General features: G+C 42.5%; 1 protein-coding gene across 1 annotated transcript in view; it reads left to right on the top strand.

Moving 5' to 3' along the window:
• Positions 1-16,062, top strand: part of LOC139749136 (uncharacterized) — a 215,137-nt gene that overhangs the window by 25,038 nt on the left and 174,037 nt on the right. The window lies entirely within an intron of this gene.

Genomic DNA, 16,062 nt, shown 5'->3' with positions numbered 1-16,062 from the left:
GAACGATAATCACATAACTGTCAGTCCAATCCTGTGTTTGTGAACGCAGACATTTGCCAACATCAGATCACATACGTGTCACGCCAGGCGCTTACCTGGTGAGAAAATAAGTAACATTTAGCATCCATCACTTGCCCTAAAATATTAAGGGCTTTGTAAACCTATAATTCCACTTGTCACGTAACCTCATAAACCAACCAAACAATATATTTCAACCTGTCACATGATTTTTATACCCTTAACCCTGATGGCCCTCGTGTATAATGGCATGAGACTTTGATCTGCCTGGGAAGTGTCAGGTCGTGTCAGGTCGTGTCATCATACCCAGGGGTCTTACCGACGTCTTCAAGAATCGACAGCATTTAAACTAATGACATGAGTACTGATCACACCACTCGGTAACTCGAGTCACTAACATATATTTTGAAATGATTAACCTGGTAGACTCATTCAGCTGACCACATTTCATGGAACGATTTTTCTTTTTTCATATTCGGAATACTTTTAAGGTCATGATTTGTCAGTTGACACATGCATATATATATGTATATATATATATATATATATATATATATATATATATATATATATATATATATATATATATATATATATATATATATATATATATATATATAAAGAGTAAATGTGAATAAGAGCAAGATTATTAGGTACAGTAGGGTTGAGGGTCAAGTCATTTGGGAGGTAAGTTTGAATGGAGAAAAACTGGAGGAGGTAAAGTGTTTTAAATATCTGGGAGTGGATCTGGCAGCGGATGGAACAATGGAAGCGGAAGTGAATCATAGGGTGGGGGAGGGGGCGAAAATTCTGGGAGCCTTGAAGAATGTGTGGAAGTCGAGAACATTATCTCGGAAAGCAAAGATGGGTATGTTTGAGGAAATAGTGGTTCCAACAATGTTGTATGGTTGCGAGGCGTTGGCTATGGATACAGTTGTGCGGAGGAGGATGGATGTGCTGGAAATGAGATGTTTGAGGACAATATGTGGTGTGAGGTGGTTTGATCGAGTAAGTAATGTAAGGGTAAGAGAGATGTGTGGAAATAAAAAGAGCGTGGTTGAGAGAGCAGAAGAGGGTGTTTTGAAATGGTTTGGGCACATGGAGAGAATGAGTGAGGAAAGCTTGACCAAGAGGATATATGTGTCAGAGGTGGAGGGAACGAGGAGAAGTGGGAGACCAAATTGGAGGTGGAAAGATGGAGTGAAAAAGATTTTGAGTGATCGGGGCCTGAACATTCAGGAGGGTGAAAGGCGGGCAAGGAATAGAGCGAATTGGATCGATTTGGTATACCGGGGTCGACGTGCTGTCAATGGATTGACTCAGGGCATGTGAAGCGTTTAGGTAAACCATGGAAAGTTGTGTGGGGCCTGGATGTGGAAAGGGAGCTGTGGTTTCGGGCATTATTGCATGACAGCTAGAGACTGAGTGTGAACGAATGGGGCCTTTGTTGTCTTTTCCTAGCGCTACCTCGCACACATGAGGGGGGAGGGGGATGTTATTCCATGTGTGGCGAGGTGGCGATGGGAATGAATAAAGTCAGTGTGAATTGTGTGCATGTGTATTTATGTATGTGTCTGTGTGTGTATATATATGTGTACATTGAGATGTATAGGTATGTATATTTGCATGTGTGGACGTGTATGTATATACATGTGTATTTGGGTGGTTTGGCCCATTTCTTTCGTCTGTTTCCTTGCGCTACCTCACAAACGTGGAAGACAGCGACACAGCAAAATAAATATAAATATATATATATATATATATATATATATATATATATATATATATATATATATATATATATATATATATATATATATATATATATATATATTTTCCCTGGGGATAGGGGAGAAAGAATACTTCCCACGTATTCCCTGCGTGTCGTAGAAGGCGACTAAAAGGGGAGGGAGCGGGGGGCTGGAAATCCTCCCCTCTCGTTTTTTTTTTAATTTTCCAAAAGAGGGAACAGAGAATTGCGCCAGGTGAGGGTATTCCCTCAAAGGCCCAGTCCTCTGTTCTTAACGCTACCTCGCTAATGCGGGAAATGGCGAATAGTTTGAAAGAAAAGAAAGATATATATATATATATATATATATATATATATATATATATATATATATATATATATATATATATATATATATATATATATATATATATTTTATTCATTTATTTTGCTTTGTCGCTGTGTTAGCGAACAGACGAGAGCTTTTGAACTTTATTTCTCTTATATGTTGGCTTGCGCAGAAGCCTCTCCAGAGTGACTGTGAAATACAAACACAGTACTATATACCGCAGGCCTAGTGTTCTAGCTGGACGCTGGACCGTTGCTCCCCTTGGCTAGCTCACTCCCTCACTATACCATGTTCGCAGTGGTAGTGAGTTGCCCGTCTTATGAAGCCGTCATGGATATTGGTCACTTCTGTGCATATGTGGGCAGCTTCGTTTTCACTCTTTGATATAATTATTATGCATCACTTCACTTCCTAGTCACCTTGTTAGGTGTCTCATCTTGTCTACGTTGACAGCAAGCGCATTTGATATCCCACGATGATGCATACTTACTTTATGTTCATTGATTCTTTCGGTCATACTTAGCCCTCCTTTCTTATACTTTAATGGCACGACATCCAATATATATATATATATATATATATATATATATATATATATATATATATATATATATATATATATATATATATATATATATATATATATTTTTTTTTTTTTTTTTTCATACTATCCGCCATTTCCCGCGACAGCGAGGTAGCGTTAAGAACAGAGGACTGGGCCTTTGAGGAAATATCCTCACCTGGCCCTCTTCTCTGTTCCTTCTTTTGCGAGGTAGCGCAAGGAAACAGACGAAAGAATGGCCCAACCCACCCTTATACACATGTATATACATACACGTCCACACACAGCACATATACATATCTACACATCTCAACGTATACATATATCTATACACACAGAGACATGTACATAAATACACATGTACATAATTCATAATGTCTGCCCTTATTCATTCCCGTCGCCACACCACCACACATGAAATGAAAACCCCCTCGCCCCCACCTGTGCGCGAGTTAGCGCTAGGAAAAGACAATAAAGGCCACATTCGTTCACACTCAGTTTCTGTCATGCATAATGCACCGAAACCATAGCTCCCTTTCCACATCCAGGCCCCACAAAACTTTCCATGGTTTACCCCAGACGCTTCACATGCCCTGGTTCAATCTATTGACAGCACGTCGACCCCGATATACCACATCGTTCCAATTCACTCTATTCCTTGCACGCCTTTCACCTTCCTGCATGTTCAGGCCCCGATCACTCAAAATCTTTTTCACTCCATCTTTCCACCTCCAATTTGGTCTCCCACTTCTCCTCGTTTCCTCCACCTCTGACACATATATCCTCTTTGCCAATCTTTCCTCACTCCTTCTCTCCATGTGACCAAACCATTTCAGAACACCCTCTTCTGCTCTCTTAACCAAACTCTTTTTACTACCACTAATCTCTCTTACCCTTCATTACTTGATCAAACCACCCTACACCACATATTGTCCTCAAACGTCTCATTTCCAGCACATCCACCCTCTCTCCGCACAACTCAATCTATAGCCCACGCCTCGCAACCATATAACATTGTTGGAACTAGTATTCCTTCAAACATACCCATTTTTGCTTTCCACGATAACGTTCTCGACTTCCACACATTCTTCAACGCTCCCAGAACTTTCGCCCCCTCCCCCACTCTATGATTCACTTCCGCTTCCATGGTTCCATCCGCTGCCAAATCCACTCCCAGTTATCTAAACCACTTCACTTCCTCCAGTTTTTCTCAATTCAAACTCTCCTCCCAATTGACTTGTCCCTCAACCCTATTGTACCTAATAACCTTGCTCTTATTCACATTTACTCTCAGCTTTCTTCTTTCACACTTTACCAAACTCAGTCACCAACTTATGCATTTTCTCACCCGAGTCAGCCACCAGCGCTATATCATCAGCGAACAACAACTGACTGACTTCCCAAGCCCTCTCATCCACAACAGACTGCATACTTGCCCCTCTTTCCAAGACTCTTCCATTCACCTCCCAACAACCCCATCCATAAACAAATTAAACAACCATGGAGACATCACGCACCCCTGCCGCAAACCAACATTCACTGAGAACCAATCGCTTTCCTCTCTCCCTACACGTACACATGCCTTACATCCTCGATAAAAACTTTTCACTGCTTCTAACAACTTACCTCCCACACCGTATATTCTTAATACCTTCCACAAAGCATCTCTATCAACTCTATCAAATGCCTTCTCCAGATCGATAAATGCTACATAGAACTCCATTTGCTTTTCTAAGTATTTCTCACATACATTTTTCAAAGCAAACACCTGATCCACACATCCTGTACCACTTCTAGACCAAACTGCTCATCTCCAATCTGATGCTCTGTACATGCCTTCACCCTCTCAAGGAATAAGTAAGATTATCCCTGGGGATAGGGGATTAAGAATACTTCCCACGTATTCCCTGCGTGTCGTAGAAGGCGACTAAAAGGGGAGGGAGCGGGGGGCTGGAAATCCTCCCCTCTCGTTTTTTTTTTTTTTTTTTTTTTTTTAATTTTTCCAAAAGAAGGAACAGAGGGGGGCCAGGTGTGGATATTCCACTAAGGCCCAGTCCTCTGTTCTTAACGCTACCTCGCTAACGCGGGAAATGGCGAATAGTTTAAAAGAAAAGAAAAAAAAGATTAGTGAATGAGAAGAGAGACGCATTTGGGCGATTTTTGCAGGGAAATAATGCAAATGACTGGGAGATGTATAAAGAGGTAGGAGGTCAAGAGAAAGGTGCAAGATGCGAAAAAGAGGGCAAATGAGAGTTTGGGGTGAGAGAGTATAGTTAAATTTTAGGGAGAATAAAAAGGTGTTTTGGAAGGAGGTAAATAAAGTGCGTAAGACAAGGGAACAAATGGGAACATCCGTGAAGAGGCTAATGGGGAGGTGATAACAAGTAGTGGTGATGTGAGAAGATGGAGTGAGTATTTTAAAGGTTTGTTGAATGTGTTTGATGATAGAGTGCCAGATATAGGGTGTTTTGGTCGAGGTGGTGTGCAAAGTGAGAGGGTTAGGGAGAATGATTTGGTAAACAGAGAAGAGGTAGTAAAAGCTTTGTGGAAGATGAAAGCCGGCAAGGCAGCGGGTTTGGATGGTATTACAGTGGAATTTATTAAAAAGGGGGTGACTGTATTGTTGACGGGTTGGTAAGATTATCTAATGTAGGTATGACTCATGGTGAGGTGCCTGAGGGCTGGCGGAATGCTTGCATAGTGCCATTGTACAAAGGCAAAAGGGACAAGAGTGAGTGCTCAAATAACACACACACACACACACACACACACACACACACACACACACACACACACACAGATATTTATTTATTTTGCGTTGTCGCTGTCTCCCGCGTTTGCGAGGTAGCGCAAGGAAACAGACGAGAGAAATGGCCCAACCCACCCAAATACACATGTATATACATACACGTCCACACACGCAAATATACATACCTATACATCTCAATGTACACATATATATACACACACAGACACATACATATATACACATGCACGCAATTCACACTGCCTTTATTCATTCCCATCGCTACCTCGCCACACATGGAATAACATCCCCCTCCCCCCTCATGTGTGCGAGGTAGCGCTAGGAAAAAACAACAAAGGCCCTATTCGTTCACACTCAGCCTCTAGCTGTCATGTAATAATGCTCGAAACCACAGCTCCCTTTCCACATCCAGGCCCCACACAACTTTCCATGGTTTACCTAAACGCTTCACATGCCCTGATTCAATCAATTGACAGCACGTCTACCCCGGTATACCACATCGATCCAATTCACTCTATTCCTTGCCCGCCTTTCAACCTCCTGCATGTTCAGGCCCCGATCACTCAAAATCTTTTTCACTCATCTTTCCACCTCCAATTTGGTCTCCCACTTCTCCTCGTTCCCTCCACCTCCGACACATATATCCTCTTGGTCAATCTTTCCTCACTCATTCTCTCCATATATATATATATATATATATATATATATATATATATATATATATATATATATATATTATACTTAATCGCCGTTTCCCGCGCATGCTAGCTAGCGCCAGGAAACACAAGAAGAAAGAATGGCCTATATATATATATATATATATATATATATATATATATATATATATATATATATATATATATATACTTATTTTTTTTTTTTTTTTGCTTTGTCGCTGTCTCCCGCGTTTGCGAGGTAGCGCAAGGAAACAGACGAAAGAAATGGCCCAACCCACCCCCATACACATGTATATACATACGTCCACACACGCAAATATACATACCTACACAGCTTTCCATAGTTTACCCCAGACGCTTCACATGCCCTGATTCAATCCACCGGCAGCACGTCAACCCCGGTATACCACATCGCTCCAATTCACTCTATTCCTTGCCCTCCTTTCACCCTCCTACATGTTCAGGCCCCGATCACACAAAATCTTCTTCACTCCATCTTTCCACCTCCAATTTGGTCTCCCTCTTCTCCTCATTCCCTCCACCTCCGACACATATCCTCTTGGTCAATCTTTCCTCACTCATTCTCTCCATGTGCCCAAACCATTTCAAAACACCCTCTTCTGCTCTCTCAACCACGCTCTTTTTATTTCCACACATCTCTCTTACCCTTACGTTACTTACTCGATCAAACCACCTCACACCACACATTGTCCTCAAACATCTCATTTCCAGCACACCCATCCTCCTGCGCACCACTCTATCCATAGCCCACGCCTCGCAATCATACAACATTGTTGGAACCACTATTTCTTCAAACATACCCATTTTTGCTTTCCGAGATAATGTTCTCGACTTCCACACATTCTTCAAGGCTCCCAGAATTTTCGCCCCCTCCCCCACCCTATGATCCACTTCCGCTTCCATGGTTCCATCCGCTGCCAGATCCACTCCCAGATATCTAAAACACTTTACTTCCTCCAGTTTTTCTCCATTCAAACTCACCTCCCAATTGACTTGACCCTCAACCCTACTGTACCTAATAACCTTGCTCTTATTCACATTTACTATTAACTTTCTTCTTTCACACACTTTACCAAACTCAGTCACCAGCTTCTGCAGTTTCTCACATGAATCAGCCACCAGCGCTGTATCATCAGCGAACAACAACTGACTCACTTCCCAAGCTCTCTCATCCCCAACAGACTTCATACTTGCCCCTCTTTCCAAAACTCTTGCATTCACCTCCCTAACAACCCCATCCATAAACAAATTAAACAACCATGGAGACATCACACACCCCTGCCGCAAACCTACATTCACTGAGAACCAATCACTTTCCTCTCTTCCTACACGTACACATGCCTTACATCCTCGATAAAAACTTTTCACTGCTTCTAACAACTTGCCTCCCACACTATATATTCTTAATACCTTCCACAGAGCATCTCTATCAACTCTATCATATGCCTTCTCCAGATCCATAAATGCTACATACAAATCCATTTGCTTTTCTAAGTATTTCTCACATACATTCTTCAAAGCAAACACCTGATCCACACATCCTCTACCACTTCTGAAACCAAACTGCTCATCTCCAATCTGATGCTCTGTACATGCCTTCACCCTCTCAAGGAATAAGTAAGATTATCCCTGGGGATAGGGGATTAAGAATACTTCCCACGTATTCCCTGCGTGTCGTAGAAGGCGACTAAAAGGGGAGGGAGCGGGGGGCTGGAAATCCTCCCCTCTCGTTTTTTTTTTTTTTTTTTTTTTTTTTAATTTTTCCAAAAGAAGGAACAGAGGGGGGCCAGGTGTGGATATTCCACTAAGGCCCAGTCCTCTGTTCTTAACGCTACCTCGCTAACGCGGGAAATGGCGAATAGTTTAAAAGAAAAGAAAAAAAAGATTAGTGAATGAGAAGAGAGACGCATTTGGGCGATTTTTGCAGGGAAATAATGCAAATGACTGGGAGATGTATAAAGAGGTAGGAGGTCAAGAGAAAGGTGCAAGATGCGAAAAAGAGGGCAAATGAGAGTTTGGGGTGAGAGAGTATAGTTAAATTTTAGGGAGAATAAAAAGGTGTTTTGGAAGGAGGTAAATAAAGTGCGTAAGACAAGGGAACAAATGGGAACATCCGTGAAGAGGCTAATGGGGAGGTGATAACAAGTAGTGGTGATGTGAGAAGGAGATGGAGTGAGTATTTTGAAGGTTTGTTGAATGTGTTTGATGATAGAGTGGCAGATATAGGGTGTTTTGGTCGAGGTGGTGTGCAAAGTGAGAGGGTTAGGGAGAATGATTTGGTAAACAGAAAGAGGTAGTAAAAGCTTTGTGGAAGATGAAAGCCGGCAAGGCAGCGGGTTTGGATGGTATTACAGTGGAATTTATTAAAAAGGGGGTGACTGTATTGTTGACGGGTTGGTAAGATTATCTAATGTAGTTATGACTCATGGTGAGGTGCCTGAGGGCTGGCGGAATGCTTGCATAGTGCCATTGTACAAAGGCAAAAGGACAAGAGTGAGTGCTCAAATAACACACCACACACACACACACACACACACACACACACACACACACACACACAGAATATATTTATTTATTTTGCGTTGTCGCTGTCTCCCGCGTTTGCGAGGTAGCGCAAGGAAACAGACGAGAGAAATGGCCCAACCCACCCAAATACACATGTATATACATACACGTCCACACACGCAAATATACATACCTATACATCTCAATGTACACATATATATTACACACACAGACACATACATATATACACATGCACGCAATTCACACTGCCTTTATTCATTCCCATCGCTACCTCGCCACACATGGAATAACATCCCCCTCCCCCTCATGTGTGCGAGGTAGCGCTAGGAAAAAAACAACAAAGGCCCTATTCGTTCACACTCAGCCTCTAGCTGTCATGTAATAATGCTCGAAACCACAGCTCCCTTTCCACATCCAGGCCCCACACAACTTTCCATGGTTTACCTAAACGCTTCACATGCCCTGATTCAATCAATTGACAGCACGTCTACCCCGGTATACCACATCGATCCAATTCACTCTTTCCTTGCCCGCCTTTCAACCTCCTGCATGTTCAGGCCCCGATCACTCAAAATCTTTTTCACTCATCTTTCCACCTCCAATTTGGTCTCCCACTTCTCCTCGTTCCCTCCACCTCCGACACATATATCCTCTTGGTCAATCTTTCCTCACTCATTTCTCTCCATATTATATATATATATATATATATATATATATATATATATATATATATATATATATATTATACTTAATCGCCGTTTCCCGCGCATGCTAGCTAGCGCCAGGAAACACAAGAAGAAAGAATGGCCTATATATTTTATATATATATATTATATATATATATATATATATATATATATATATATATATATACTTATTTTTTTTTTTTTTTTGCTTTGTCGCTGTCTCCCGCGTTTGCGAGGTAGCGCAAGGAAACAGACGAAAGAAATGGCCCAACCCACCCCCATACACATGTATATACATACGTCCACACACGCAAATATACATACCTACACAGCTTTCCATAGTTTACCCCAGACGCTTCACATGCCCTGATTCAATCCACCGGCAGCACGTCAACCCCGGTATACCACATCGCTCCAATTCACTCTATTCCTTGCCCTCCTTTCACCCTCCTACATGTTCAGGCCCCGATCACACAAAATCTTCTTCACTCCATCTTTCCACCTCCAATTTGGTCTCCCTCTTCTCCTCATTCCCTCCACCTCCGACACATATCCTCTTGGTCAATCTTTCCTCACTCATTCTCTCCATGTGCCCAAACCATTTCAAAACACCCTCTTCTGCTCTCTCAACCACGCTCTTTTTATTTCCACACATCTCTCTTACCCTTGCGTTACTTACTCGATCAAACCACCTCACACCACACATTGTCCTCAAAACATCTCATTTCCAGCACACCCATCCTCCTGCGCACCACTCTATCCATAGCCCACGCCTCGCAATCATACAACATTGTTGGAACCACTATTTCTTCAAACATACCCATTTTTGCTTTCCGAGATAATGTTCTCGACTTCCACACATTCTTCAAGGCTCCCAGAATTTTCGCCCCCTCCCCCACCCTATGATCCACTTCCGCTTCCATGGTTCCATCCGCTGCCAGATCCACTCCCAGATATCTAAAACACTTTACTTCCTCCAGTTTTTCTCCATTCAAACTCACCTCCCAATTGACTTGACCCTCAACCCTACTGTACCTAATAACCTTGCTCTTATTCACATTTACTATTAACTTTCTTTTCACACACTTTACCAAACTCAGTCACCAGCTTCTGCAGTTTCTCACATGAATCAGCCACCAGCGCTGTATCATCAGCGAACAACAACTGACTCACTTCCCAAGCTCTCTCATCCCCAACAGACTTCATACTTGCCCCTCTTTCCAAAACTCTTGCATTCACCTCCCTAACAACCCCATCCATAAACAAATTAAACAACCATGGAGACATCACACACCCCTGCCGCAAACCTACATTCACTGAGAACCAATCACTTTCCTCTCTTCCTACACGTACACATGCCTTACATCCTCGATAAAAACTTTTCACTGCTTCTAACAACTTGCCTCCCACACTATATATTCTTAATACCTTCCACAGAGCATCTCTATCAACTCTATCATATGCCTTCTCCAGATCCATAAATGCTACATACAAATCCATTTGCTTTTCTAAGTATTTCTCACATACATTCTTCAAAGCAAACACCTGATCCACACATCCTCTACCACTTCTGAAACCACACTGCTCTTCCCCAATCTGATGCTCTGTACATGCCTTCACCCTCTCAATCAATACCCTTTGTCGCTGTCTCCCGCGTTTGCGAGGTAGCGCAAGGAAACAGACGAAAGAATGGCCCAATCCGCCCACATACACATGCATATACATACACTTCCACACACGCAAATATACATACCTATACATCCCAATGTACACATATATATATACACACACAGACATATACATATATACACATGTACATAATTCATACTGTCTGCCTTTATTTGTTCCCATCGCCACCTCGCCACACATGGAATAACAACCCCCTCCCCCTTCATGTGTGCGAGGTAGCGCTAGGAAAAGACACCAAAGGCCCCATTCGTTCACACTCAGTCTCTAGCTGTCATGTAATAATGCACCGAAACCACAGCTCCCTTTCCACATCCAGGCCCCACACACTTACCATGGTTTACCCCAGACGCTTCACATGCCCTGGTTCAATCCATTGACAGCACGTCGACCCCGGTATACCACATCGTTCCAATTCACTCTATTCCTTGCACGCCTTTCACCCTCCTGCATGTTCAGGCCCCGATCACTCAAAATCTTTTTCACTCCATCCTTCTACCTCCAATTTGGCCTCCCACTTCTCGTTCCCTCCACCTGTGACACAGATATCCTCATTGTCAATCTTTCCTCACTCATTCTCTCCATGTAACCAAACCATTTCAAAACAAACTCTTCTGCCCTCTCAACTACACTCTTTTTATGACCACACATCTCTCTTAACCTTTCATTACTTACTCGGTCAAACCACCTCACACCACATATTGTCCTCAAACATCTCATTTCCATCACATGCACCCTCCTCCGCACAACTGTATATATAGCCCATGCCTCGCAACCATATAACATTGTTGGAACCACAATTCTTTCAAACATACCCATTTTTGCTCTCCGAGATAACTTTCTCGCCTTCCACACATTCTTCAACGTTCCCAAAACCTTCCCCCATCCCCAACCCTGTGACTCACTTCCGCGTCCATGGTTCCATCCGCTGCTAAATCCACTCCCAGACATCTAAAACACTTCACTTCCTCCAGTTTTTTTCCATTCACACTTACCTCCCAATGGACCTAATAACCTTGCTCTTATTCACATTTACTCTCAGCTTTCTTCTTTCACACACTTTACCAGACTCAGTCACCAGCTTCTGCAGTTTCTCACCCGAATCAGCCACCAACGCCATATCATTAGCGAACAACAACTGACTCACTTCCCAAGCCCTCTCATCCAGAAGAGACTGCATGCTTGCCCCTCTCTCCAAAACTTTTTCATTCACCTCCCTAACAACCCCATCCATAAACAAATTAAACAGCAATGGAGACATCGCGCACCCCTGCCGCAAACAAACATTCTCTGGGAACCAATCACTTTCCTCTCTTCCATGCCTTACATCCTGGATAAAAACTTTTCACTGCTTCTAGCAGCTTACCTCCCACACCATATACTCTTAATACCTTCCACAGAGCATCTCTATCAACTCTATCATATGCCTTCTCCAGATCCAATAATACTACATACAAATCCATTTGCTTTTCTAAGTATTTCTCACATACATTCTTCAAAGCCAACACCTGATCCACACATCTGTACCACTTCTGAAACCACACTGCTCTTCCCACAGTCTGATGCTCTGTACATGCCTTCACCCTCTCAATCAATACCCTCCCATATGATTTCCTAGGAATGCTCAACAAACTTATACCTCTGTAATTTGAACACTCACCTATATCCCCTTTGCCTTTATACAATGGCACTGTGCATGCATTCCGCCAAGATATATATACATATATATATATATATATATATATATATATATATATATATATATATATATATATATATATATATATCGTTATAGAGATGGACCGAAGAAACAGACGAAGAAAGACACATCACTCACATACACATATACGCACATACGCATACATATATGTACATATATACATATAGATACACATGCATATACATATATACATATGTACATGTTCGCACTTGCTCTCCTTGATTCATTGCTCTCGCCACCCCGCCCCACAGGAAATAGTATCGCCACCCCTTGCTTCAGCGAGGTGGCGGCAGGATACGGACAAAAGGCCACATTCGTACATGAATTGTAATGTGCAGTACACCTCAAACACAGCTCCCTGCCCGCATTCAGGTCCCACAGACCTTTTCATGATTTACGAGACGTTTCACATGCCCTTACGTCACGTTGGCCCCAGTATACCATATCGTTCCAGTTTACTCTCCCACCCTATGACACTTCCACTTCCATGGTTCCATTCACCGCCAAGTCCACCCTCAGATATCTAAAACCCTTTACTTCCTCCAATTTTTCTCCATTTAAACCTACATTCCAACTGGCTTGTCCCTCAACCCTGCTGCACGTGATACCCTTGCTTTTATTAAACCTTACTCACTTTCTGCTTTCATTACGTTTACAGTCACCAACTGCTGCAGTTTCTCACTCGAATACACCACCAGTGCTGTATCATCGGCGAATAAAAACTGACTCACTTCCCAGGCCCTCTCATTCCCAACAGGCTGTATATTCGCCCCTCTCTCCAAAATACCTCCATTTATCTCCCACCACTCTATCCATGAACAAATCAAACAACCATGGGGACATCACACACCCCTGCCGCAGACCGACCCTCAATGGGACCCATTCACTCTCCTCTCTTCCTACTCATACACATGCCTTACACCCATAATAAATGCTCACTGCTTCTGGCAGCTTCCCTCCAACACCATATATTCTTAAGACCTTCTACAAGCATCTCTATCACCCATATCATATGCCTTCTCCAGATCCATAAGTGCCACATGCAAATCCCACGGCTTTTCTAGTATTTCTCACACACATTCTTCAAAGCAAACGCCTGATCCACACATCCTCTCCCACTTCTGGAACCACACTGCTCCTCCCCAGTCTGATGCTCTGCACATGCCATTGCCCTTTCAATTAATGCCCTCCCATACATTTTACCAGATACACTCAACAATATTATGCATTTGTAGTTTGAACACTCACCTTTATCCCCTTTGCCTTTGTACATTGGCACTATACATATATTTCGCCAATCGTCAGGCACTTCACCATGATCCATACATACAATGAATATCCTTACCAACTAACCAACAACACAGTCACCTCCCTTCTTAATGAATTCAGCTACATTACTATCAACTCCCGCCTTCTTGCCGAATTTCATCTTCCTCTAGGGGTTCACTACCTCTTCTCTCTTCACTAAACCATTCATCATGACTCTATCACTTCGCATAACATCCCAACCAAAACACTCTACATCTGTCACTCTGACATCAAACACATTTAAAAATCCTTCAAAATGCTCAATCCATTTCCTCCTCACTCCATCACTACCTGTTATGACTTCCCTTTTTGCCCCCTTCAACGATGTTCCCATTTGTTCTCTTGTCTTTCGCACATTATTTACCTCCTTCTTTTCTTTTTTTATTTTTCCTAAAGTTTGACTATACCCTTTCACCCCATTTCTCATTTGCCCTCTTTTTCATCCCGTGCACCTTTCTCTTGACCTCCTACCGCTTTCTCTTATACATCTCCCAATCATCTGCACTCCTTCCTTGTAAGTAGAGCCCAAACGCCTCACTTTTCTCTTTCACTAGCAACCTTACTTCTTCATTCCACCACTCACTACCGTTTCTAATCTGACCACCCCCCACCTTTTTCATGTCACATGTATGTCTTGCACATGCCATCACTGCTTCTCTAAACACCTCCCATTTCTCATCCACTTCATATATATATATATATATATATATATATATATATATATATATATATATATATATATATATATATATATATATATATATTTTTTTTTTTTTTTTTCTTTTTGCTTTGTCGCTGTCTCCCGCGTTTGCGAGGTAGCGCAAGGAAACAAACGAAAGAAATGGCCCAACCCACCCCCATACACATGTATATACATACGTCCACACACGCAAATATACATACCTACACAGCTTTCCATGGTTTACCCCAGACGCTTCACATGCCCTGATTCAATCCACTGACAGCACGTCAACCCCGGTATACCACATCGATCCAATTCACTCTATTCCTTGCCCTCCTTTCACCCTCCTGCATGTTCAGGCCCCGATCACACAAAATCTTTTTCACTCCATCTTTCCACCTCCAATTTGGTCTCCCACTTCTCGTTCCCTCCACCTCCGACACATATATCCTCTTGGTCAATCTTTCCTCACTCATTCTCTCCATGTGCCCAAACCATTTCAAAACACCCTCTTCTGCTCTCTCAACCACGCTCTTTTTATTTCCACACATCTCTCTTACCCTTACGTTACTTACTCGATCAAACTACCTCACACCACACATTGTCCTCAAACATCTCATTTCCAGCACATCCATCCTCCTGCGCACAACTCTATCCATAGCCCACGCCTCGCAACCATATAAAATTGTTGGAACCACTATTCCTTCAAACATACCCATTTTTGCTTTCCGAGATAATGTTCTCGACTTCCACACATTCTTCAAGGCTCCCAGAATTTTCGCCCCCTCCCCCACCCTATGATCCACTTCCGCTTCCATGGTTCCATCCGCTGCCAGATCCACTCCCAGATATCTAAAACACTTTACTTCCTCCAGTTTTTCTCCATTCAAACTTACCTCCCAATTGACTTGACCCTCAACCCTACTGTACCTAATAACCTTGCTCTTATTCACATTTACTCTTAACTTTCTTCTTTCACACACTTTACCAAACTCAGTCACCAGCTTCTGCAGTTTCTCACATGAATCAGCCACCAGCGGTGTATCATCAGCGAACAACAACTGACTCACTTCCCAAGTTCTCTCATCCCCAACAGACTTCATACTTGCTCCTCTTTCCAAAACTCTTGCATTCACCTCCCTAACAACCCCATCCATAAACAAATTAAACAACCATGGAGACATCACACACCCCTGCCGCAAACCTACATTCACTGAGAACCAATCACTTTCCTCTCTTCCTACACGTACACATGCCTTACATCCTCGATAAAAACTTTTCACTGCTTCTAACAACTTGCCTCCCACACCATATATTCTTAATACCTTCCA

The sequence above is a fragment of the Panulirus ornatus genome, chromosome 6 (genome assembly GCF_036320965.1).
Source record: "Panulirus ornatus isolate Po-2019 chromosome 6, ASM3632096v1, whole genome shotgun sequence".
NCBI classification, from domain to species: Eukaryota; Metazoa; Arthropoda; class Malacostraca; order Decapoda; family Palinuridae; genus Panulirus; species Panulirus ornatus.
This window is presented reverse-complemented; position numbering and strand designations above follow the sequence as displayed.